The following is a 27,007-nucleotide window of genomic DNA, read 5'->3' on the forward strand; positions in this document are numbered from 1 at the left end:
GCTATTTATAGTTCAAAGATGTAATGCCTTTTGTTGATTTTCCATATTTCTTGCCAACGTCACATAAAAATACAGGTTGTCAGTAAAATACTGTGTAGGAGCATTCCTACATATGACTTATTTGTCAAAAGCAGAAAGGGTATGAAAATCACCTCTGAACATAGTCACTAAAATAAATACCTCCAAACAGCATAACTTGGTAGACCTTTGCTAATAAGAAGCTTTGAGAGCCCACTTTAACTCTTATTGTAAAACTAAGTTTATGATGATGGTACAAAATAGTGAGATTATGGAATTTTTAAACGCTAATTTTATCTTCTATGTACCGTGAAGAGAACTTTTAAAATATAAAGTTGAAAATAAATCATGGTGCCAAAAGAAAAACAAAAGGCAAGCACTTTGGAGAATATAAAATCAATTCCATAGAAGTAAGTGTGTCTATTTTATGTGTTTTCGCCCGTTAATTCCTTAAGATAAAGTTGGACAGTCAAGTGTTGGTTTATGGTTTTCAGAAGTAACGCCCTACCTACTGTGCAACAGACTATATATATGGTAGAAAAAAGTGCCACTCTTTGCGTGTGTGGGTTACAGATGCATGAGATATCCTTCTTACTATCATGCCATATTTATCAGCACTATCGGAAAAAACAATAAAGGAGCTGATGGGAAGCTTGCATGCTTACAATAGCTCTTGCCAGTTACTAAAAAGCCTATTTTAGACTCGCAGTATCTAGATGTAGGAATCAATACTCTGGGTTCCATCTGGCTACACTTTCAGGACGTATGTAAATTCCCACTATCAATGTTTTTTTAGTGTCATCTTAAACGTTTTCTTACATTAATGATAGCCGCCTGTTTTAATGTTTCTTGACATGAAAGGTTTAAGCTGAAAAAGATGGCAAATATCCTCTTTGAAGAGCTATCTGGTTCAAGTGCCTCTACATCTACATCACAAATCTTTTTTAACAACTTAATGTTTCTCTTCCCCTCCCTGGGGCATTCTAAACATTGTGTTTGACAGAAACAGCAACCATTTTTTGTTTAGTTTTATGTGTAGTAGCAGTAAAATAAAAGTTTATTAAGACCATGGTCTGTTAAACAATCAAGCATATTCCATACATATAGTATTTATATTACATAAATATTCAGCTAGAAACCAATTTATAATTAATAAATATCTTCATCATAAAGAGATTAAACCACATTTTGCTCTATAGATACATTTCATTACACTTACATCCTTTAATTAAAACCAGCTTAAACTATTTTTACGAATCGTGGATCTATTTAAATCAATAATGCACCCAGTGCTATCTATGTCAATATTGCTAGTAAAAACCGACTTAATGCATACTTTACATACAAATATTGTATATCATATAAAAATCGCAGGGCTTCAATCCGAGTTTTTACACCATATTATAATGGAAAGAGCTTTAAACTTTAAAAAATCATGCCCTATTGTGATAAAATATAAACAAACCATTAAAACATGAACAGTGGCGCATCAATCTTTTAACTCACACCCCCACTTCCCGTCTTCCTCCATTAGGGCTTTCCCCTCAACTTGAACTGCATATGGGGTATTTAGGCCTACACAGACTGTCAGGAATGCTCTCTTCAGCACAGGGTTTTTGGCAGGCTGGTAAGATATGAGTACGCCTTGCAATTCAACCAGCAATTTTTAAGAATGATTGTTTAACGCTTTGTGTTGAGATAGCTCAGATACATAACCCTTGATTCCATGAAACTCCTTCATTTAATTCCTGTTTTAGTCAGAGGCAGGGGGACATCACTTTTAAAATGATCTAAATTACAATACTGAACCATACTCCTATGAAGGTTCCTGTCATCCCCTGCCCAGAGTATATCACAGTGGCAAATTTCCATCACACAGATCATTGAAACCTTTGTTTTTGAGACAATTAACGATTTATGCCATAATAACAGGCTTACTTTTGCCACTATGCTGTATCAATTATTTTTGATTGAACCATGGAACATGGGGGAAACCTAATATGTTCTTAAGACATGTCTCCTCTATTTTCTCCCAATCATGCATGGAACTCAGGAGTAGGAATTCTGCCCCATATAACATTTGAAGGGGTCAACACTGGTTCTATGGAAGGACCTCTAAAGTCCCTTAAATTTGCTTGACCTACCCCTCACAGTTGTTAGTGCTTTAGGGAATCCACATGCATTTTCCAATGTACTTTTTTATTGAACAGCATGCTTAAGTATTTATAGTAGAGGGTTTTGTCTACCATCGTTTTCATTCTAGACCAATTACAAGGCTTGCATTTTCTCCCCATTATCAGGATATTAATTTTTCTATATTTATTATTAAATCATGTTGCTTTTCAATAATCAGTGAATACTTGTAATTTTCTTTAAAGCACTACTTGCATCGCATCCAAGATGACAAGGTCATCAGTCTATAGGTAGAGTATATGTTTTCCCCATAACTTAGGTGAAACGGAATGTGGATTCTGGACGGCATTTTGATTGCATATATAGCTGATACATGTCTACCAGTACATCCTAGGGGGGGGAACAGCGTTTACAACGCAACTTTTACACCGCAGTACCTTTACGACGCAACCATTACAACGCAAGTCATTACAACGACTTGCGCTGGGGGGCGCTCTAGGATAGGGAATAGTTTTAATTTGCTATCCAACACCTTCCCTACTATCCACGGGGACTGGAGTTGGAATAGTAAATTAAACTATTCACTATCCAGCGCCCCCCAACGCAAGTCGTTGTAACGACTTGCGTTGTAAAAGTTGCATCGTAAAGGCATGCGTTGTAAAAGCATGCGTTGTAACGACGTACATCCCTTAGGGGACCATAGAGCTTGGTGCACTACTATCCTTGTCGGTCCCTTTCTGGAACAATTTTCAAACTTTTTGCATCCTTGTATCTAGTACTGCTGAAAAAAATCTCAATTTGCCTTATATTACAATAACTTCTGTTTGTTTATTAAAGTGGAATATTCTGCTTTTGTTTGTCGGAGCTTCTCTTGCCAATTTGCATTGGTCACTAATTCCTTATTTTGTCTTAACTTTTCAATTTCCTTTTCAAAATACTGATACTTCCAATTAAACAATGTGAGGAATTTGCTACATTTTGGGTTCGTATTTGATGTATTAATGTATAAACAATCAACTGTTTTCTTTATTACCCGTGTTTACCAATCTCTTATTTTCTTTTGGTCTATTCCCTGACAATTTAGATTCCCCTAGAATAGCATCCAAGCATAGTTTCATGTATCCTTTAAGTGTTCCTAATTTCTTGCTTAAAACAATTTCAGTTTGTTTAAATGACCTATCAAACTGTTACCCAAACTGTTACTTATAAAATGCACCCGAATATTACATGTGCATCGAATCTGATGCCCAAAATGTCCTTACGTCTCCAGCCCAGTGTATATTGCCCTTTCTTGGATACATATACTCTGCCTAAAATATTTTTATTCTAGGAATATATTGTCATTTAAAAATATCCCATCTTAATTATTGGCCAACACCTTAGGCAGAGGCTTTTATGACTTCTATGTTCCAGGTGTCTTACAGTAATTTTCAGATCTTATAGCTAATATTAAAGCAGGGCAAAGACACATAAGGTGATAGGAGGAATGCTTGCAATAAGTCTAACCACTGGCAATCGCTCAAAGCAGCATTTGTTCTTTTGCCCACCATTCCACTTCAGTTTGGACCCAGCCTTATCCAAATCAGCATTGACCCTGCTACAATATGAGCACTCAAGACTGAATAGCCAGGCCAGGTTTTCCCCGAACAGGAACATAAACAATCTAGGACTGGTTTTGCCATGAATGAGGATCTTCAGTCAGGTTCAGCTTGATTTCAGTGGCACAGTAAGCACAGGTCTTGGGTTGCTTGAATTTCGGTTCAAGTTGGACCTGGCCTGGCAGTTTTGGCAGGACTGTTCCTATTGGAGAAGGGTCATAATTGATTTGCATATGTCTGGGACCAAACTAAGGTCGCATGGTGGGCAAATGAAAAATGGGTTGGAATGCTACACCAAGCAATTTCCAGAGTTTGGACTTATTGCATGCATTCCTCTCATCAGCTTTAGGGCCTCTGATGTACCACCCTATGTGGCAAGAGGCTACACAAAAACGTGGTTCCAGTGCTGACTGTGCCACTGGAACCAAGCTACGCCCAACTGACCAGCCCCAATCAATTCTATACACTCAGCGGCCCATTAGGATGGCAGGCGGATCGCCCCCGCCGGGCCAGCGCTAGTCACCGTCGGCTCGGCAGGGGCGATCCACCCGCCATCCACACTTCAAAGACCCCCCCGCTGTATTATGATAGGTCCGGAAAGACCGTCCGCCACTCGTCGACCGGCAAAAAGTGCCCGCATAAGTGCGAACAATCACCCGTAAGTGTCTCCAGGAGCTGGGGGCCGTCGGGAAGATTAAGCAAGCTATTGCCCAGAGTCACATAGTGCTGGGCTAATCTGCCGCCGGTGCCGGGAATCGAACCGTGATCCCCAGATTCCAGAGTCAGTCGCCCTGGCTGCAGCGCCACACCTCTCCACCTCTCCGCCATCCATATTACAAAGTAGGGGGTCAATGGCCTTTGCTTTGGGGGCCCGTTGCGGGCCCCCAGGGTGAAGGGGGATTAGGGGGTGCACATGTGGGGTACCTATGTGTGATATTGTGAGCAGTCTAGTAGCTGGGTGGGCGGAGTTAGTGGGTCAAGGGAAGAGGAGGAGACTGGGAAGGAAAGGGCAGATAGAGTAGGGACCAGGGCGCCGAAGGAAGCAGAGAATAAAGCTCCTTACCACATAATACAATTGTCTGTCCTCATTGATATCGCGACATGACAACTGGCGACGAGGGTGGGATGGAGTAGCCAACCTCCCACAGAACCCCAGAAAAAGCGTCTGGTCCCTGGGCATCACGAGGAGAGAGAATTGTCTGTGAGACACGTGTGCCCCAACGAAGCCGCCGCTTGCAGCTCGAGGCTAGCGGTAATTACCTGCTCCGCTGAATCAGTGTGGCCGAGTGCTGTATGTAATTTAAACTGAGCGCTAGTTTCGCGCCAAAAAAGAAACTGGAGCGCATCCCCGGTGCACAACGAGCTGTGTGATAAAAGAGGAGGTCGGGAGCCCACCCCGATTCTGCCGTGACGCTCGGAAGAGTGGAGAGCGTGTGAAGAAGCGCGGAAAGAAAAGCTGATATCGCTGAAATCGGGGCTCACCCCCGATGCGTGAAAAACGGCACGCTTGCAATGGAACGAGTCGGGAGCATACCCCTGAGCCTACCTGAATGGTTGTGGTGGCCAAGGAACGTGGGAAGTGCAGAGAAAACCCTGCTGCCCGTGGAAGTAGCAGTCGGTGAGTGCTGGATGGAACCGAGTGACTCGGAAGAATGAATGCAGCTAAACCTCGTGGAGAATGAGAGGTTCCGTTTGGCGGCCATCTTGAAGTCAGGCATTCCTGAAGGACATCCCTGTCAAATACATGAGCGGCCATTTTGAAGTCAGGCATCCCAAGACTAAATCCAAAACAAGCACTGATAACTGCAAAACAAGCATTGATAACTGCAAGGAAAAAATAAAACAAGCATTGACAGTTGCAAAACAAGCATTGGTGAGTGCAAAAACAAACATTGATAACTGCAAAACAAGCATTAATAATCACGAAACAAGTATTGGCAAAGACAAACCCAAGCAAACACCAGAGTGAATTAGCAAACAAGCATTGATAAAGACAAGAAGAGAAATCCAAGAAGCATTGGTTGAGCCAAGGAAATAACAAACAAGCACGAGTGAATGCAGAAGGTGAACAAGAAAACAAGCAGTGATAAATGTAAGTATACAGCAAGGACAAGCATTGGCAAATCTAAAAGGAACAATCAGTGGCAAGTGTACGGAACCAAGCACTGGCAAAGGCAAATGAGTGAACATTGACAAACGTGAAGGAAACAAGCCTTGACAAATGCAAGAAGCGAAGACCCCGAAGAGGGCAGTGCTGAAGACCCCGAAGAGGGCAGAAGTGCAGAAGACCCGGAAGAGGGCATTCCTGCAGAAGACCCCGAAGAGGGCAGAAGTAAAGACCCCGAAGAGGGCAGAATTGCTGAAGACCCCGAAGAGGGCAGAAGTGCAGAAGACCCGGAAGAGGGCAGTCCTGCAGAAGACCCTGAGGGCAGAATTGCTGAAGACCCCGAAGAGGGCAGGAGTACAGAAGACCCCGAAGAGGGCAGAACTGCAGAAGACAGTACCAGAAGCCAAGAAATCAAATGATCCAGAGGCATGAGGAGATGAATGTCGAAGAAGCTGCACTAGTCTGGAACAAAAACCTGCACTAGTCTGGAACAAAACGCAAGAAGAAGATGTCCATGTTGCCACATATCGTTGCGACAGCCCCACCGACTATCTGCAGTTAGCACGCAACTCCAAAGAAAGCGGGAATTTGCAGAGACACGAGTCGCGCATGGTGCAGCTGAATGGTGGCCAGTTGACCTCATGAGATCCAAGCTTAACTCACTGAAGCATACCGAGACAGTCGTGCCAGGGGCGGACAATATACAATTGTCACCTGGGAGCGGTGCATCTTACCAAAATCAAAGGAAACGACCAAACAAAGTCTATCGGCCAAGGAGGGTCGGCAGCAATAGATAGGAAGCAAAGGGAACAGTCCTGTGAAGAAGATAGGGAGCAAAGGGAACAGTCCTGTGACATTGTCATGCCACCACATTCCACCATCATGTTGGTGAGAGAAGAAACACATGCATCTAAGCCCTGCATTGAAATACCACCCCCAGTGACGCAGACCAACAATCAGAGTTTGGGTCACCAATGGAACAGGTGGCTGGAATCACTGGATGATTTTCTTGAAACAACCGGTGAGCGAAGGGACGGAAAACGTCTACTATTGCTACGTTAGCTTGCAGGTCACGAAGGCCGACGCTTAATCAGAACATTTTCAACAAAAGACACAGAGACATATGGAAAACTCAAAGAGACGCTACGCGCTCATTTCGACACAAAGGACGACGTGGATCATGAACGCATCGCTTTCAACACAGCACGGCAGGAACCAGGAGAACCATTGCCAAGCTTCATCACCCGGCTGCAAAGTCTGGTAGAAGGGTTGCCAGTTCAACACATTTACAAATGAGGAAGCAGTTCGGCTTCGGATAATCGAAGGCTGTTCAGACTATAACACGAAACACAAGATCCTTCAAGGGCATTGGTCGTTAAAAGAAATCATCAGGAAAGCTGATGTTGGAGTGCGGATCAAAGCAGGATACGTATCAGAAGAATTGCACACCATTGCAAGAACCAAAGATACCAGGAAAGAGACATCCCTTATGTTTGAGAATAAAGTCACCGAAACAAACAAAACCAGAAAGATGAAGGATGAAGGTAGATTGAAGAGAAGACGGCGGGAGAGACAAAATGACAGAGAATACTCCGAGTCAACAACACAAATGAATGAGATAATCCAGGACTGTGATAGTGTCACTGACACAACCTCGGGGAGTTATTCAACCTTAAGGAGTCATTCAAAGTATGGCACAAAATACTCTGAAGATGATGAAGTGTCAAGTGGGACAGATCGCATCCATGGACAAGACGGCAGCCTGCCCACCAAGCAGGCAAGAAAGACAAACTATAAGAGATTGAACCAGTCATGTCATCACCGGAAGTTGATACATGACCACGCCCGAGCACCTCACTGTTTGCCAATTGCTGGAGATGATTACGAAGAAACATCAAGCTGGAGAACACATCACACCCGCTGCGCAGATGTCAGTGCACAAAACAAAGGGGAAGAAGAAGCCAAGCGCAGAAGCTGGGCGGATTCTCGCATCCATGACATCCGAGATAACGGGGAAACTGAGAATAGGTCATTAACAGCACATGAGAGAGGCAGAGATGAAATACCCGGGGATCAAACACGAGAAACCAACACATGGGTGTCAAACAACCTCTCCAGTGAAATGACACCGCAGATACTTCGAGAAAGATACTCGGAGAAGTATCCCAAAAACAACTCCGACGCGAAGAGTAATTTGTCATGGCCTACTCATGTCAGAGATTTACCAGTCAAGCCATTCTACAAGGAACATTCTCAAAGACAATTGACACCTGACTCCTCTCACTCCGGAGACATGTCTGTCCGATCCTGGGGACCAACACAAGACTCCTCTGATTCCGACTGCATGTCTGTCCGATCCTTTGAGTCGACGGGGTCGGGTCCCTCCAACGACCACGGCATCAAACACCCGAACGCCTCATACAACCGAAGGACATTCTTCCCGTCGAGAGCAAGCTACCTCACACCAACGTTCCTGAACATTCCATCACCACACAAGCCAACCTGTCATGTCAGTCGCAGGGATATCACGACATAAAGTATATACCGTCACCCCTCAAGTGATCAGTGAGGTTGACTAGAAGGACTTACCGAACGAAGACAGAGATAACAGATGTCACACACTGGATAACAAAAGACTATCCAGTCACTCTACGAAGGAAACCTCACGTGTTGACAGAGACAGGTCCTCCTCAGATGAGAACAGAACGTACACCTTCTCAAATCGTCAAAGGGTTCCCCAGTCCCAGACGTGAGCGAGAATGGGTGGGCCAACCAGAGGCAGCGAATGAGTCCCTGAACCGAACCAGAATTGTCATTTCAAATAAGGCATCCCAGTCCGGGATGCATGACGTTGGACAGGAGGACAGTGCTGCCCTCCACCAGACAAGACAAAGAGAAATAAAACGATATGCGGGTGCTGGGAAGAGAACCAGATCAGCACACACTCATGAAGAACATAGAGCATCTATCGCATCAGAGTCACAAAGGAAAATAAACTGTCACTACCACGATGAGCCTTTCACAGCCACCTCAACAGGGGCACTCGTGATCGCCTCGGAAACTGAAGATGAATGGATGATCCAGAAACTTATCGGAAACCACCACGAATTGGGAAAAAGGATAACACATGATACATTTCGCAGTTTCAAAAGGATGCACTCCTGCAATCAAGGAGATTCTCAGCAAGGCAAGATGAAACGACACCAAGGAAATGGAGACGTGTCTCGTTTCAGGGCGGACGTTTCGACTATCGCTCATCAGAAAGGCACCATGGTGACGGCGGCATCGGGAAGCAGATGTCTCACCAGAGATGCGTCGCACTTTCAAATGTATACTCCTGCCCTGAGAGAGTCTCTCCAGAGGACGAGTGGACAATCGGAGAGTGAGAAGAGTGAAAGGCCTGAACCGGCTGCAGTAGTCCAGAGACAGGACAATCAAGTATGAGATGATTCTGAAGTTGGAGGTGTGTCCGTCCGACCTCAGCAAGACATTCAACGGCCACGATGGCTAATTGAAGAACTATGACCAAGTCAGTCATGTTTTGTTTTGTTAACAAAGGGGGAGATGTGATATTGTGAGCAGTCTAGTAGCTGGGTGGGCGGAGTTAGTGGGTCAAGGGAAGAGGAGGAGACTGGGAAGGAAAGGGCAGATAGAGTAGGGACCAGGGCGCCGAAGGAAGCAGAGAATAAAGCTCCTTACCACATAATACAATTGTCTGTCCTCATTGATTGTAGACCGATCGTCTCCACCAAACAAAGCATCCACGAACCAGTGGGTAAATATCTGGACAGATACCTTCAGCCATTAGTGTCAAAAACTCGATCATATCTGAAAGACACCACAGATTTCCTACTAAAACTATCTACCATCCGACCCGAAGAAAACATGGTCATGGTATCTATTGACGTAAAAGCCCTTTACACTTCGATACCTCACCAACAAGGGCTGGAAGACATAGAAGGAGCGCTTTTGGATAGCGAGTACCAACAAGAATTACAAGTCTTTTTACTAGAACTTATGCAGTTCACTCTGCTACATAGTTACTTTGAACATGAAAATAAATGGTATATCCAAAAGAATGGTACGTCAATGGGAAATTGCGCCGCACCGGCGTATGCTAACCTGTTCATGGCAGCATTCGAGGAAGAATACGTCTACCAAAACCTTATCTGGAACCACCACATAGTCATGTATTTAAGATTCATAGATGATATCTTTGCCATTTGGAGGGGCACCAAAGACTCTTTGGAAGAACAAATAAAATTTTTGGATACTAGGTTGGACCAAATAGGATTTACATGGAATATTGACGAAACATGCATACAATACTTAGATGTAGAGATCACCAAACAAACAAATAAATGTTCTACCAATCTGTACCGCAAAAGCACGGATAGAAACAATTTATTACAATATAACAGTCACCATCCTCCAGCCCTCAAGAAACATCTGCCATATTCTCAAATGTTACGGGTCAAGAGAGTGGTTTCAGAGGCTACACAATGCAAAGAACAACTAAACAACATGGCAAAGAGATTCAGTGATAGAGGATACCCACAGGAGGTCACTCAAACGGCACTAACCCGAGCTCAATCAAAACCAAGGTGAGACCTCCTCAAAAGGAGTGAGAAAAAATCCAGTAACCGCATCACATGCGTGAGTAAATTCTCCACAGTTAGCACACAATTTAAGCACATCATCAAACAACATTGGCCGATGTTAAAGCTGGAACCTGATTTCCAAGGCATATTCGCACAGGAACCCATATTTGCACACACCCGCGCAAAAAACGTCGCAGATTTCCTTAAACCAAGAAGCGAAGAAACCAGTAAAATCACCTTTCGGGGCACAGTGCCTTGTTATAACTGCAATACATGCAACAACATTATAAAAGGATCCATCATAACACATCCTCAAAAGGGGCATCCCATATCATTAAAAGTGAATGTGACATGTGATTCTACTAACTTAATTTACATGATAAAGTGCCCATGTGGAGATGTCTATGTAGGACACACCGAAAGAAAATTGAAAACACGTATAAATGAGCACAAAAGCAACATAAGGTTGAAATCCTTGAAGACCAGCATTGCAGAACATTTCACCCAGAAGCAGCATAACGTCAGCCAATTAAAAGTGTGCGTTTTGGAAATATTGCCCAAAAGAGAAGGATCTTCCAATAAAACCAGCTTACTAAAACAGGAGAATTATTGGATATATAATCTCTGCAGCCTGAAACCAGGCGGACTCAATGAACGGACTGAGTTTTTATGTTACTTATAAATACACATGTCCTAGTTTAAATTATCTATTTAAAAGTTAAATTTAACCATTGTAAATAGGGCACCTGCTTTAGGCAGTACCAATCACGGGTGGAAGCGGGCACCAGGGGGGATCGAACAGGTAACCCTCGCATTAACTTAGTGAACAATAAAGTTATAGTGCAAGCAAAAAATCGCTGAGGCAATATCAGTGCGCAGGTGTGAACTTCTCTCAACGCTTACCGGAAGAGATGAGAGGTAGCGAGTCGTTTGAACTATCGAGCAGGGCGTAACACACGCCGAGGTGAGCGTTTTGAATCTTAAAGACCGGGGGGCTCTAAATAGAGAGCGCGTAAGCCGCTTTGCAATTAAGATGCCAGCATTGTTTGTAGATACGGCGTTTGAGCAGCATCTCACCAGTTGTTTAATCAGAAAGGCCAGCGCGCATGAGCGAGGTTGAAACGATATCATTAGTTACGAGGTTAGAACATCAGCGGCGACTTAATAGTAAACATAAAGACGGCGGACACCCGCCAGAGAAGTTAACAGCAATATCCTCGTGAAGCAAATACTCAGTGAAAGCCATTCAACGTTACCTTTAGATAGTCCTAATGTTCACACGGTTCTTTTCAATGAGAGACGAACAATATGTAACGCGTACCAAATGAATTATGGATAACAAAACATTTTTTGAAGATGCATCATTGTAATCAATTTGAACTTTAACTTCGGATTGAACATTTAGAGCTGGTCACGCAGCACGAATCGGTGCCCAGGGGGACAGTAATACCCAGCTAGGTATCACTGCTACTTGTGGCTCATTGATATCGCGACATGACACTATGGTACCCCCCTCATTGCCATGCACTACATGCATGGCAGTGCTGTGTACAGTCTTTTCCTTTGCGGGTGGGTCTGCAGCCAGCATATCCACCCGCAATGGAAAAGGCACAGGATGTGCCCGCCAGTGTGGCGGGCGCATCCTAATGTGCATGGCGGGACAGCCGCAGCATCGTAATAGTCATTCACTACTGTGTTAGATGGGATTGTGAAAAACGCAACATTCCACATAGTTTTAAAGTGGTGTTAACAGGTGCTAGCCGCTTCTGCAAACTGTTTATCCAGGCATTGTGTTGTCAATGGCCAGTGTCAAGTTATTTATATCCTCAGATGGAGTGGGATAAAGACCCATAAAAAACAGATGGAAATATCCCATAAAACTCATTCCCTGATTGTAAGTAAAACCTCTAGTTTAGATGAGTTAATTTCAACTAGACAAAACAGTCAAGGATTACATTTTAGAGTGGTTGTAAACAAATGGTTTATGTTTATGATATGCAGTGAACAAATGTTTGTTTAATGGTTTTTATTGACTTCACACTTAATAAACATTATTATTGTTATTACTATTATTATTAGAATTAATTTTAAGGATCCTGCCACGTTCATCAGTGAATAGTAGCCAAATAGGATGTTAACAATGTAAATTCAATCTTATTGAGAGCACCTGAAAGCCTTTTAGTCCGATTAAAGGCAAGTGGTGTATTGTCTGGTGACATGTAAGATTTAGACTCTACACCCTAATACAGTATGGCCCTGCCAGGTGAGCAGAAAGGCATGGTTATTGGTATCAAATTGTGCTGCTGATGCAGATTACTGACAGAATCCTGGCACATTTTGTGCCATATTTTATGTATTTTAGATATAAATATAATTGATAATTTTCTTAAAATGGAAAGCAGGCTTGAAAAGCGGCATGAGAGCACTTTAGCCTGATAATGATATTAAACGGTTCTTTGGCAGTAGGGAATGCGCAACTTGTCAGCTCGGAGTGGTGCAGAGCTAATTATAGCCTTATATACCATTAATTTTGAGCCACAGTCTTAGCAGTTGGAGCATAGATTTGTCAACCCGTTTTGCACTTTTTTACTTCTAGGCTAGATTGGTTCTGGTACAAAGCTATGCCATCATGTTCTATTATGCTCGATATTGAATTATGGCCTTTGATATGGTCATTAGGGCTGGATTCAAACATCATTATCCGAATATACAATATATTGCATTTATGACTTTTACTATTTCCGTGAACCATGCTAAGCACTGCACCTTACACTTTAATCAAGTGTATGGGTTTATTTCAGCCTGATGGCAAAATAGCGCATACATAATTTGTTAAGGTTTTTAAGGTTTACATATGACTATTGTTTATAATACTATGTTCACGTTGTCCAACAACGGCATTACTTATGTATTAATTAATCCTGCACAGCTTTATTAGTTTTGAAATTAGATAAAAGTATTATAGTATTTCTTCAACGTTTATAAAAGGAAACGTTTTTAAAAAAATGTTTACTTTTACTTAGAATTTTTGTTTGTGCTCTGCTATATGTTTGAGTTTGAATTTGGTTTATTTTTTTAGATTGGGAAATTGACTGAACTTAATGAATATACAAAAGTTGTTGAACTATAATGCCGCAGTTTGGAACTACAACATATGGTATTTTTTTCTTAAGCAATATGGCTTCTTTCCATGAACAAGGCCTTTTCAAGGCTGAAAAGCATGGGTGAGCTTTTGCCCAATAAAGCCATGACTTGAACTCAAACTAGATGAGTGCACTTGTTTTTCTCATTTTCAATTCATACTGTTAGTTATTATTAACTCAAGTGGGATGGAGGTTCCCTTACAGCAGCACATTCCTTGATCAGGTAGCCGAGCGTATAACCGTCACATTGTGCTGGTGGTGCAAATGTGTGTATGTGTGCGTGTGTGTATGTCAGCAAAAGAAAAAGGGGGAAGGGCGTCCCAAAAATGTGAATTCCCAAATTAATTCCCTCAGGAAAGGGTGCTATCCCGACAAAAAAAATGGCTGAGCGCAATTACACCAAATTTGGCACAAAGTCAGAACTTTGCTCAGAATGCATGCTTTTTTAAAATTTGGATGAAATAAATTCACTAATAATCGAGAAATTTTCAAGTTGGGAGGGGTGGTCATGAATGGGTTAAAAGTTAGAGATTTCTGGTACTACGAATTCAAAATTCAAAAATATTTGATTTTTAGTAGCAGTGGGAGCTTTTCCTTCCATCTGCCATTTTAGTGTGGTGGTTCCTGAGACTGATAAGGTATAGCAACAATGTGATTGGCTGGCAGCAACATCGTTAGAAAATGTTGCGTCATGGTGATCAGTGATATCATCAAAGATGTAATTTAAAATGTCATGGGTGATGTAAACTTTGATGTCATAAGCAGTTCATGATGGGGCACCAGTTACAGTTAGTTTACTAAATTATCACAAAAAATAAATGGCGGATTTGCTTAAGACAATCAGCACATCGTGAAGTAAAGTATCCCCTTCTTTTTATCAGTCTAATAGGTATCAATGGTATTACTCTATTGGAGTGCAAATCTGATATAGTGCTCATCCACCTTTAGCACCAATCTACGACCCCCTACCCACTCAAGGTAAGGCAGAGTGTCATATACATTCAACAAAAAATACCAGTGCACATCCTATTTTTAGTAACTATTATCCAATAGGCATCTAGCCACGTGAATCCGATGTATCAAGTATTCATTTAGTCCACAATTGAGGCACACAATATTCATTAATATTCAATATTCTTTTATTTATTCTTCTCTTGTCACAGCCAGCCGACGCGCGTTTCGCCCTCCCCGGGCTTTTTCAAGGCAAACACTTGTTCAGTTGAGCGATCTGTGTTCTCAGAATTAATTGTTACTAAAAGCTTAAGGATGTTGTTCCTCCGGGCCTTTTGTTTTCAACACGTAAAGGTGCTGTGAGTATGTGTTCTTGTTTTATATTCCGTCCCCATGCGATTATTCAGAATTCAAATGTTATGTCTTGGAGCCTTGATAAGTTCCATCGCCATTGCGTGTGTAAAGTTCTCGGAAAAGGTGGCTTCCTTCCGCGTTTCCCTTGGGAGTAACAATAAATTCTGAGAACACAGATCGCTCAACTGAACAAGTGTTTGCCTTGAAAAAGCCCGGGGAGGGCGAAACGCGCGTCGGCTGGCTGTGACAAGAGAAGAATAAATAAAAGAACATTGAATATTAATGAATATTGTGTGCCTCAATTGTGGACTAAACGAATACTTGATACATCGGATTCACGTGGCTAGATGCCTATTGGATAATAGTTACTAAAAATAGGATGTGCACTGGTATTTTTTGTTGAGTTTACTAAATTATAACTGGTAAAACTGAGTGTTTTTTTTTGTTTCTTAACATGGGTTCTTATCTTATTTCAACATCTAACTATAACATCACTTTAACCTTTGTTTTTTCAGTGAATATCTGTTTTCTTTAATGCATGTTAAAGTAATATTTCTAAACTGCTCATGAGTCATGTCACAGGCCCACATTTAATAAAGGTTATAATTGCCATATTACACTGTGCACATCTGCATATATGTGATCAAGGCTGCGGTGATGTAGCCGAAACGCGTCATGCTGGAGACGATGGAGAAATAAACCACCTTATCTTAAATCCTATGCGTATTTTGTCGTCTGTACCTGAGAAACGTTGGCGATCGAGGCCGAGGTTCAGGATTCGGAATATATATATATATATATATATATATATCCTTCCAAAAAATGCTGTCGTAGGGGGCCCCCGACCCATGCAGGGCGGCCGTGATCAAAGCAGGAGACAGCGATTCCTGCAATTTCAATCCAACAAAAAAAGTGCCACAGCCCGGTTTCTGGATAAGGTAACTTTATTTCTATTGGTGCAGGCAGTCACGTGTAGAGGCACCTGACGCGTTTCGGCCAATAGCCTTTCTCGAAGGTACAGCCTCTGAAGTACAGTGTCCCAGGTGTAAATGATGTGCCCTGATACTGCCCAACTACACATCCCATAATGCTCCATGGTGGCAGCACAAATGTCCATGCACTCACCGTGGTGTTGTTTCTACTGCTCACTCTATTTTGTTGTTTCAGGTAAGTGCGGCAAATCAGGGACAGACAGGTGCACTTGTAAGGCTCGTAATTGCCCCTCAATGTCCATGAGCACCGGGTCCAGAACCTGCCAAGTAAAGGCATCAGCCTCACTCAGCTCCCTTTCTCATCTCCTGCCACAACTTCGCCGGTAATCCTCAGGCTTGTAGTGGGGCAAGCGGGTCAAGCCCCCCTCATATTACATCCTTCCAAAAAATGCTGTCGTCGGGGGCCCCCGACCCATGTAGAGCGGCCGTGATCAAAGCAGGAGACAGCGATTCCTGCAATTTCAATCCAACAAAAAAAGTGCCACAGCCCGGTTTCTCGATAAGGTAACTTTATTTCTATTGGTGCAGGCAGTCACGTGTAGAGGCACCTGACGCGTTTCGGCCAAAAGCCTTTCTCGAAGGTACAGCCTCTGAAGTGCAGTGTCCCAGGTGTAAATGATGTGCTCTGATACTGTCCAACTACACATCCCATTATGCTCCATGGTGGCAGCACAAATGTCCATGCACTCACAGTGGTGTTGTTTCTACTGCTCACTCGATTTTGTTGTTTCAGGTAAGTGCGGCAAATCAGGGACAGACTGGTGCACTTGTAATGCTCGTAATTGCCCCTCAATGTCCATGAGCACCGGGCTGTGGCACTTTTTTTTAAAACCTTTATTGACATCAGAAAGGAGAGACAAGACAAGGCCTACAACCCAGCCGGCCGGCCGCAATGTACACAACAATCAGGAGTCACCAGGCAAAAATCACATAATCAATCAATACAAAGCAGAGGCCGTACAATATAATAGGGGGGAGAAAAATTCGGGAACCAAAGGGCTAAAACACAGGAGTAAATAAGGCTTAATTTTATAATATGGGGAGAAGACGTATGACAGGCGCACTTTCAATACGGAGGCATCTGATATCCCGTAATCAACTGCAACATTAATAAGGGGGCATGGGGCCAGAAGATCGGGGGGGATAATACAATGCATTCAAGAAATCAGGATATGTGAGACACAATCAGCCCCTGAGCATTCTTCTCGTAACATGCCCGCCACCCAGGACACTGCCAAGCCAGAACAGAGAGATCGGAAAGACAATAAACCAAACCCAGCTCGTCATAAGAACTTCTAGGACACCGAGAGGAAAAAAGGGGGGGGGGCGAGGTAGGGAAGGGGAGGGGGAAGGGAAGGGAAAACGGAGGGAAGACAAAATAAGACAATAAAAAGGGAAATAAAGAAATAAGAAAAACGAAAGGAAGAAGACACGCCGACCCCGGCCCCCCGTGGCAGGAAGACAGGAGACAAAAGGAGTAACGGCCCAAGTGGGGGTATGGCAATCGGGGAGAAAGACAGCCGAAACCTATCAGGAGGAGTAACGACGCCACACCCCCCACCCGAAACACACCAGAGGAGGTCAGGACAGACGCGGCCTCAAGAAAAAGAGATAGAAAAGGGCCATAGAACCAGAGGACAAACAAAAAATAGTACCCAACCCACCCGTCCCACCCTGCACCCCTGTAGAAGGCTATGGCCTACCCTTCAGACAGCGTGCCTGTCAAGGACTAGGAGGAACATGGCGGCGGCAGGCTAGCGGCTGCTGCGAGGCTCAGCTCCAACATGCCCTAGAACGAGCCTAAAGTCGGTCTATTGGATTATGGCTGTAAACTGAACGGTGAGAAGGAAGGTATTACCTATTGAAGATGTTATTTTCCCCTTTTTGAGAAATTTTCTCTCTCCGCTTTTCATCCCCGAGTTCTGCAGCGGCAGCGGCACGGGCGTGGATGTGGATCAAACACAGAGGCACTAGGACCGCTGCGTAGTACAGGGCGGGACCTGGAGATGCGAGAGTGCGAGCGAAGGTACACGGAGGAGCGGCTCACTAGGCAGCTGCATCGGATCCCCAGCGAGGAAACCTGCCGGTATACGGGGACGGTCGAGAAAGGTTTCATTGCAGACTCTCATCAAGCGGTGAAGGTAACGGAAGCCTCCTGGTTGCGGGTAAGTTGCCATAGTATATGGCTCCGCTCAAGGGCCGCTTTTTGGTATCGAGCAGGCGTTTTTTCATGGCGGGCTCACCCTGGGACAGACTCTACTAACCCGGGTCTTGCAGGTCGTATGGAGCCAGAAAGAGCTGTTCCTTTGATGCAAAAGATAACCCTATTATCAGGCAGTACTTGCAGCACAGGGGGTTCAGCTTGGAGCCCTGTATCGGACAGTGTCACGACCTCAAAGGGGGCTACCGGTGACTCTGTTGACTCTAAGAAAGGGGGTCTAGTAAAGAACCGTTACCAGCTGCGCTCCAGGCAAGAACTCAAGAAGAAAGGGGTTCTTAACCCCTTGGATTTAGTGGAAGGCGCAAGGAGTGGGCCAATCCCCATTACACCGTTAAAGACAAATAAGAAGGGGGGTGCAAAAAGGGGGAGACCTAAGCAATCTTTGGTGCCTAGAGGGACTCCGTCTTTAACGAGTTACTTCAAGATCATGGAGCAAGCAGTGGCCCCTAAAACAGTCAATACCAGGGATGATATAAATGATGGGGGAATGGATAAAGGGTTGTACGGAACGGGGAATCCCACAGGAGAAACGGTTAACAAGCTAAACGCTATAGTTGATTCCCCTCTTCTTGCTACTTTCCCCCTGAGTAATAAGTATGCGATTTTGGGGACAGCTAACCCACAGGGTACTACAGGAGAGGCAGTAAAACATCTACCTAATCAAATTCTCGAACAAAGTGGGATAATTTCATCGGATGACATGCAGGATAATCAGATTGCTGCATCCGCGTCCGCATCCGCATCCAAGAATGTTCCAGCATCCCTGCAATTCGGTCTGGAAGACGATACCTTTTTCACACAGTCGAGCGGGGCAGCGGGAGACACCGGGGGGAATGGCTTAACAGATGATAGACTGGGCTCCTTACTGCATTCACTCAAGACTGACTTACTAGCTGGATTTGAGGTCTCTGAAAAAAATCAGAGGGGTCTGCATGACAGATTTGATCTATTGGAGGCTAAAATCGAAGGTATCAGCGCCAGGACTAGCGATCTAGAAGTGAAAGTAACATCTCTTACAGAGTCTTCCAAAGAGAATTCTAAAGGCATAGATGCCCTGAAAGCCCGGAATCGAACTTTAACTATGGACTTAGAAAGATTGGAAACTCAGTGTCGGCGCAATAACTTGAGGATCCTTAAAATTCCGGAAGGCGCAGAAGTAGAAGATATAAAGGGCTTTGTGTGCAAACTCCTCCGGGATGATATCCTAAAGGATCGCCCAGACATTAATCTGGAAGCGGAAATCCAGCGGGTTCATAGGGACCCGTTCAGGCTACACCCAGAACGGAAGGCGCCTAGGAAAATCCTAGTCTATTTTCAAACTTATAGTGTTAAGGAGCTTATTCTCAATAGATGTCTCTCGCGTTCTTCTCTGCATTTTCAAGCCAACCCCTACCAAGTCAGATCGGACATAGGTAGTAAAACAGCCCAAAGACAGTGGGAGCTCGGCTCCAGAATGCCTGAATTGCGTTCAATGGGGGCACAAGTACAAATGAAATTTCCAGCCATCCTCAAAATAATGTGGAATAATAAAATGTTTACTTGTCATTTCCCGGAGGAAGCGGATGCGGTGCTAGCTAAGATGAAGGAGAGGAAGGAGTAGATAATGCAACTGAATTGAGATCCAACTGGCACTCTAGCTTAATTTAGTATAGATTAGTATAGAATACTATGGGAGTAGGGATGGTAAAGGGGAGTGTGTTTGTGTTTGTTCTTGGGAGGGAAAAAAAAAAAAAAAAAAAAATTTATAAAAAAAAAATAAAATAAAAAAAAAAAAAAAAAAAAAAAAAAGAGGGGGAGGGAAAAAACAAAAAAAAAAAAAAAAAAAAACACCCAAAAAAAAAAAAAAAAAAAAATTAAAAAAAAAAAAAAAAAAAAAAAAAAAAAAAAGGGGGGAAAATATATTTGTATATACATAGCTTATAAGGGAAATTTGAGACCGACATTGTTTTTTGACATATAGAGGTAGGGCAGAGGAGGTGCAGGGCCTTCTAGGGCGTAATTACGCCAATCAGGAGGGAAGGGTTCCTCAACGGGAGGGGGGTAAGGGTTCAGGGGGATGGGGGAGAAAATCAGAAAAAAAAAAAGTCCTCATTTGTCACAAATCTTCATTTATTTCAAAATTTAAACCTTGTAGCAGGCTACTATTTTTCTTTAGTTAATAACAGAAGGACAGTAAGATTAAATGATGGCCCAGCCAAGATCTACTAAAATTCTTTCATGGAACCTGAACGGGCTAGGGAGTCGTAAGAAACAATTAAACATTTCTCACTTTTTAAAAAACACTGGAGCTTCCATTATCCTATTACAGGAAACACATTTGGAAGCGGATGAATGTAGAAAAATATTCATTAAACTTAATTGGGTACAGGAGATTCTCTGTTCAAAACAAACGGGTACAACGAGAGGGGTTGCAATAATATGTTGTGCCAATAAGGGTATTATACTGCATGATTGGGCCACAGATCAGTCAGGGAGGTGGTTAGCCGCAGTGGTGTCAATAAGTTCAGTTAAATTCTTATGCGGGGTTTATTATGGTCCGAATGAGGATAATCCTGTCTTTCTTCAGAGATTAGAAAAATATATGATTCAGTATACAATCCCTATTGTGCTAGGGGGGGATTTTAACCTGTTATTAGATCCCACATTAGACCGTACCTCTAAATCTAGATACAATTGTCCAACAAAATCTTTTCTGATCCTGAAGAATATTATGAAAGACTACACATTGTTAGATGTCTGGAGAGTTAAATACGGCACAAAAAAACAATATTCTTTTTATAGCAAAAAATACCACCAGTTCTCCAGAATAGATTTTTTTCTAATAGACCAATCGTTCTTATCAACCACTGAGTCTATCTCTTATATTCCGATTGGTCTATCTGACCATTCAGTGGTTGAACTAAATATTAAGATTCAGAGGAGCTCTCCCGAATATAGGTGGACATTGGATAGGACTATTTTTTTAAATGAAGCATTTAATATTAAAATCAAAGAAAAATCCATAGAATTCTTTGAATTTAACGATGAAACAGCTCCTGAGAATATTGTTTGGGATGCATTCAAATCTTATCTAAGAGGAATATACAGCTCCCAGATGATCTTAAATAGGAAGCTTAATAAGGAAATGGATATTAAAGAGCTTAGGCTAATTAAAATAAAAGAAGAACAGCTTCTCTCCGCCACTTTGGATGATAGAATTAACGTACCAAGATTGGAAAAAGAATTAGTGGAATTACAATTGAACTTCAGATCAAGAACCGAGAAATTACTCAAGGATAAATGGGAAGTTAGTAAATTACGTAATTTTGAATATGGGGAGAAGTGTGGATCCCTGCTCGCGTGGAAAGCTAGGTCGGAGAGAACCAGAAATAACATCAAAACTTTAATACAACGCGGGTCTGGACTCGTTTTGGTTGAAGATGATGAAATCAGGCAAGAAGCTAGAACATTCTATCAGGAGTTATATACGGAAAAAATCACCTGCTCAATGGATGAGTTGGAGAGTCTGTCACTCTGGGATGACTTACCGCAATTAAAAGAGTCAGACATGGCTCTTTTGGTAAAGGACATATCAGAAGGGGAGATTAGACTCCAACTAAAGAAGATGGCGAGGAATAAAGCTGCAGGTCCCGATGGTCTCCCGATAGAGACTTATAAAGCAAATATTGAAGAAATTCTAGTTCCAATTCAGAAATTATTCAATAGAATTTTCATACAGGGAGAACAAATACCATCTTCATGGTTGGACGCTACCATATCACTAATAGCTAAACCGAATAAAGATCCGGAAAAGATAGAATCTTATCGCCCCATCTCACTCCTGAATTCTGATTTAAAAATATATTCTGGAATTTTAGCGACCAGACTGGCTAATGTCATAAAATCTATTATCCACCCCGACCAGAGGGGATTTATTCCCGGCCGTCAATTAAATGAGCTCACATTTCAAGTAATCGCTGCCATAGATTACGCCATAGAGAAAAAGAAGCCTCTTGCTATCGTCGCAATAGACGCAGCCAAAGCATTCGACCAAGTGAATTGGCTTTTTCTTTGGAAAGCGATGAGGAAGTTCGGTTTCCCAGAAACTTTCATTAACGGAATTAGAACTTTATATGGGGGCCCGAGAGCCAGGATCCTGGTGAACGGTGGACTGTCAGATTGGTTGAATATTCATAGAGGGACGAGGCAAGGATGTCCTTTATCTCCATTATTGTTTGATATATATATCGAGCCCTTTGTATGTCTTCTAAGACAGGATCCTATAATTTACCCTTTTAAAATTGGAGATTTAATAATTAAGACAGCTCTATACGCAGATGATCTTCTTTTATATACTTCAAATCCATCAGATGCAATTCCAAGACTATTTCAACTTGCTGAGGAGTTTGGTATCGTCTCTGGGTATGGCATTAATAAGGAAAAGACCGATATTATGTGTTGGAATACCTTAGTCCCTATTCCAGAAGCTAAAACTAAGATGAGATACCTGGGCATACAGCTCAATCATAAGCTGGATGAAATTCCTAAAACTAGTTGGGATGTAGTGATAAAAGAGGTTAGGAAACTTTTAACCAGATGGAACTCTTTGCCTTTAAATATTTATGGTAGAGTAAACCTGGTTAAAATGATTATCTTGCCAAAAGTAACTTTCCTTTTTAATTCCATTCCCTTAACATTTAATAAGAAAGACATTCTCAACTTACAGGGTAGGATAGGTTCCTTCATTTGGGCGACAAAATCTCCCAGGATAGCCTGGAGGAAGTTGAGGAGAGGACTAAAAATAGGCGGCCTTGCTCTCCCAGATTTACTTTTATACTGCTATGCTTTTCAATTTAAAAATTTTAGACTTCTAGCGAATAAATTAGACTCCACTTCTAATGGAATACTCTTCCGAGCCATGTTGTCTGATCTCCCATACGGGGCTGATTTCTTTACGTTTAAATTTGGAGACCAAAAATTTTTTAAAAAGGTCCGATTGAAGCTTTTGAAGGCTGTTTTACATAACTGGCTACAAATAAGAGGGATGTTAGGCATACATTATTATCATACATATGCCCCGATATGGGATTCCCCTGGTACACCGGAATGTTTGACAGATCAGTTAGCACTTCCGTTAAAGAGGGCGGGTCTCTTCAAATGGGGGGACCTTCTTGATACATCAAGAGTACTAAAATGGGAAACGCTGGTAGGCTTAACTGGGGGAACTCTCATGAGATTTAAGTTCTATCAATTATCGGCCTGGTGGGGAAGTCATGCCTCGAATTCTGATGATGAGTGCCACCTCCTTGACCTAATCGGTAATAAAACGATAAGAAAGGGGGAGACTGCCCAATGGTACAAAATTTTTATAAGCAATAAGGATAATCAAGAGGCGGAGATTACTAAGTTATGGGACCCCTCTATCCTTCAGATCTCGGATAACTCTGTTACATTATGGGCAGATTCTTTCTCTATGTCCCAAAAAATAATTAAACCCTCCAACTTAAGAAGGAATCATCTGTATACATTGTACAGGGTTTACTGGTCACCTGCGAAACTTTCTAAGATGTCCATAGTTCAATATTCTTGTCCCAGATGTAAGACACAAGAGGCAGATGACATACATATGTTTTTTGAATGTCCAAATATAAACAATTTTTGGGGACAAGTCTGTGGGTTTTTGGAAGAGGTACTCTCACTTCCACTTACATACACTTTAAGTCTGGTTTTCTTTGGTCTCCAACCTGATTACGATATTAACAGTAATATATCTCAGTTTATCTTTTATGTAACAGTGATCGCCCGAAGAGAGATCTGTAAAGAGTGGAAGTCTGCGCTTCCCCCGACATTTGCAGATTTCCTTAAAAACGTCATGGCGGTGAGTAAATTGGATATTTTATGTGGTGGAGATGAGTCTGCTAAATTATGGTCAGCCCTGAATGCCTGGTGTGAGAAATAGTCCAATGATTATGCCAGAGGTATGTGGACTTGTCCTTCCTCTGTAGCAAGTACCAACACGAGAGGAAGTTGGACGGGTAACAGCCTTACCTCTGGGCAATCTTCATCGGCTATCCACAAACAAGAGGGCTGGTAACGTTAGTTTGTGTCAGTGGCCTGAAGAGCGCCTACTTAGAGCATTTATCTACTGGTGGCATATATGAGGACAAAAAAGAAATTTAAAAAAAAAAAAAAAGACAGCGTGCCTGTCGCCCTAAACCAGAACCCGAAATATAGCGAGGAGTAAGAAAGAAGAACGAGACAAAAAAGAACAACAAAAGCGAAGAAAAAAAGGGACAGGAGGGAGGGAGCAGAATAACTATAATCCGAACGGGCGGCCGCAGCCCTCCGCCCAACCAGAAAAGTACAGTCAAAAACAGACCAGGACGACACCCCATCACGCGCTATAAAACATTAAGAGAAGGGGACCACCCACCTTTCTACGATTAAAAACAATGATGCTACTAAATCGTATACCGGGAATCAAACAGAAGTCGTACATTTCACCCCCAACCCTTTCGAGCGACAAATCCCACCCACCACATGGCAATATAAAACCACATACTAAATACGAAATCAGCATATAGTCGAGTGGAATGGTGACTAACATAGCTACGTGGGGGGTAGATAGATCCACAAGGGAGCAATAGTCCGAACCGAAAGTGTAGATGCATCAACAATCGCAGCACGATCAGTGTAAAACAGGAGTTCAGTTGCGCCACTGGATCGGGCGAAGTGGTCCCAATTATAGACACAGGCAGAGTCATCGAAGCAAGCACAGGAGGCAGTCCACCAATAGTTTCAGGCAACAATGTCGAACATGGTCGCAATACAGCATCCAAGTCCCCGGGGTCTGAACCATGAAAAGCAGGGCGCCCCAAAGTCACCGGCACACTACACGATCTTCGATCAGTGGCGGAGACACTCAAGTCAATCGAGGGGGGCGAGGCAATGAAGTCATCGAGACAAGAGGGCGACAAGAAGAAATGGCCGCCCAAAATGGCGGCAGATCGTGGCGGACCCACCGAGACTCCCAGGGCCAGGGAAGCATGTAGGGATCTCAGGGCTTCCAGGACATCTCTGACCGTCAGCTCACGTCCACCAGATCCGCTCCCCACACGATTAGGCAACACGGGCCCGCCGCCACAGGGTGATTCTCGTTCCAGAGGGTCGGCCGCCATTTCGTGAATCAGCCCAATCGCCGCCCACCAAGACCCCCGGAAATAACAATTCGCAAATGTAGGACTTTACAAGCTCCGGGGGTCCCAGCAAGGGCGGCCTCGATGCCAAAAGGATATCCGCCCAAAACGGGTCTCCGCCAGCACCAGCCCCGGTGCCCCAAACAAGCGGAGTCCGGGCCCCGAGGACCAGGGCCGCCAGACCAAGCAGCGGCGGAGGGAGACCCCTTCACAGAATCAGGTCCCGGGGCCTGTCACCCACGTCGGCCGCGCGGCCACCAGGGCAGGCCCGGGTCAGGATCGCCGGGATCTTCGCACATCGGCTCCCAACACTGGTTCTCGCTCTCGGCCGGGGCCGAGAGCCGTCGGATCCCGCCAGCCAGGTCCCGGTCCAAGTCTCGCAGAGGCCCCGATCCCTCGGAGGCCACAACTCCGGAGCCACTGCACACCGAGACCCCGGGGTCGGATGGTAAGTACAAACAAGCCGTTATGTTTCAATGCCCCAAAAGATGTGTCGTCCTCGGACAGGATAGAAGACAGGATCGTCAATCAGGACGGAGGGCTGCGGGAGCCGAGCTAAAGGGCGACCATCACGGCCGCGAGCTAGGCTCCTCCTCCGGCACTTTTTTTGTTAATTGTTAATTAATTTTTAAATGTTACATTATTAATTGTTAATTTGTAATTAATTTGTATTAATAGGTAAATAATAGTAATAATTAATTTTAATTTGTAATTTTAATTGATTAATTATTATATTATATTAAATTGGTAATTACTTTTAATAAATTTTTTATAGATATTAATTTATATTTATTGAAATAATATATGAAGTATTTAATTTCCCTACTATTGCACTCTGTGGAGTGGGAATAGTAATTTTTACCCCTACGCTATCCAACGCTTTCCCTACTGTTGCACTCACTGGAGTGGGAATAGTAATTCTAACTTATACGCTATCCAACACTTTCCCTACTGTTGCACTCACTGGAGTGGGAATAGTAATTTGAACCCCTACGCTATCCAACGCTTTCCCTACTGTTGCACTCACTGGAGTAGGAATAGTAATTTTAACCCCTATGCTATCCAGCGCTTTCCCTACTGTTGCACTATTTGGAGTGGGAATAGTAATTTTTACCCCTACGCTATCCAACATTTCCCTACTGTTGCACTCTTTGGAGTTGGAATAGTAATTTTTACCCCTACGCTATCCAACGCTTTCCCTACTGTTGCACCCACTGGAGTGGGAATAGTAATTTTTACCCCTACGCTATCCAACACTTTCCCTACTGTTGCACTCACTGGAGTGGGAATAGTAATTTTTACCCCTACGCTATCCAACGCTTTCCCTCCTGTTGCACTCTTTGGAGTGGGAATAGTAATTTTTACCCCTACGCTATCCAACGCTTTCCCTACTGTTGCACTCTTTGGAGTTGGAATAGTAATTTTTACCCCTACGCTATCCAACGCTTTCCCTACTGTTGCACCCACTGGAGGGGAATAGTAATTTTTACCCCTACGCTATCCAACGTTTTCCCTACTGTTGCACTCTTTGGAGTTGTAATAGTTAATGTTACCCCTACGCTATCCAACGCTTTCCCTACTGTTGCACCCACTGGAGTGGGAATAGTAATTTTTTACCCCTACGCTATCCAACGCTTTCCCTACTGTTGCACCCACTGGAGTGGGAATAGTAATTTTAACCCCTACGCTATCCAACGCTTTCCCTACTGTTGCA

General features: G+C 43.2%; 1 long non-coding RNA gene across 43 annotated transcripts in view; it reads right to left on the reverse strand.

Annotated features, from left to right (window-relative positions):
- LOC144756055 (uncharacterized) overlaps window positions 1–27,007 on the reverse strand; it is a 1,542,626-nt gene that overhangs the window by 805,507 nt on the left and 710,112 nt on the right. The window lies entirely within an intron of this gene.

This window comes from Lissotriton helveticus, chromosome 5_1 (genome assembly GCF_964261635.1).
Source record: "Lissotriton helveticus chromosome 5_1, aLisHel1.1, whole genome shotgun sequence".
Lineage (NCBI taxonomy): Eukaryota > Metazoa > Chordata > Amphibia > Caudata > Salamandridae > Lissotriton > Lissotriton helveticus.